Source organism: Orycteropus afer, unplaced genomic scaffold (genome assembly GCF_000298275.1).
Source record: "Orycteropus afer afer isolate SDZICR_OR568_19922 unplaced genomic scaffold, OryAfe1.0 scaffold01921, whole genome shotgun sequence".
Taxonomy (NCBI): Eukaryota; Metazoa; Chordata; class Mammalia; order Tubulidentata; family Orycteropodidae; genus Orycteropus; species Orycteropus afer.
In genome coordinates this window covers 1-1276 of record NW_006923508.1, presented here as the reverse complement: position 1 = coordinate 1276, position 1276 = coordinate 1, and positions in this window count along the sequence as shown.

Below are 1276 nucleotides of genomic sequence, written 5' to 3'. Positions count from 1 at the left end.
TTAGAAATTAACATGCAAAATCATATTCTTTGACTATCCCCTTTGTTTTGCCTGAAGGAAACTGCTAATGATTTTTTGACTCAGAAAAAAAAAATTGAGATACAAACAATGTAAAATCCCCACAGTTATTTATTTATACAAATGGACATATATTCTTTTATATCACCTTTTTTCTTTACTGTACCATTTAATAAAAATCACTGACAGTACCTGGGTTGTTGTTGGGTGTGGTCGAGTCAGTCCTGACTCTCCGTTATCCTTTAGGCAACAGAAAGAAGCCGCCTGGTCCTGCACCATCCTCACAGCTCATTACAGCCACTGTTTGAATCAATTTCTTTTTTACCTCACACATTTTGCTGTCCCTTTACTTTACCAAGTGTGATGTCATTACTCAGGGGCTAATCCTTACTCTTAGTGTGTCCAGAGTATATGAACAAAGTCTCATCCAGCGTCCTCACCTCCAAGGATACTTCTTCCAAGATAGATTTGTTTGGTTTCCTGGCAGACCATGGTATACTTAATATTGTTCACAAAAACCGTAATTCACTGTCATTAATTCTTCCCCATTTTTCCTTATTTTTTATCAGCTTTTAAATACAGATGAGGCCATTAAACATACTATGTTTTTTTTCAGGGCCACCTTACTTCTCAAAACGTAATCTTTGCTTTTTAATACTTAAAAAAAAAAAAAAAAATCTTTGCCATTGGATTTGCCAAATGCAGTACATAATTTTATTTCTCAATTCTTACTTCAATAAGTGTAATTTTAGACCAAAGGAAATTTCATCCTCGACAACTTGAATATTTTCACTATTCATCATGGTGTTGCTTACTGGCCAAGTGGTGAGGATTTATATTTTCTTAATATTGAGGTTTAATCCACATTGAAAACTATGATATTTTTTATTTTCATCAGTAAGTGCTTCAAATCCTCTATACTTCCAGCAAGATAGATTCTGTTATCTTCAATCGCAAGTTATTAATGAATCTTTTTCCACTCCTGCCGTGTTCTTCTTCTTATAGCCCAGTCTCTTGAATTGTTTGCTCAACAACAGATTGATTAAGTATGGAGAAGGGACACAGCTCTGACATACATCTCTCCTGATTTTAAACCCTTATAACATAGAAAAAGGGAGCTGTGTACTTGGAAAATAATACTATTCTTTCTTTAAATGGAACTAAAGATTATCTCTCCACTGTCCTGGAGAAAAATATTAAGATCTTATGAATGCTCTATTAATTATGAAATTTAGAAAAGAAATTTATGATAAACCCA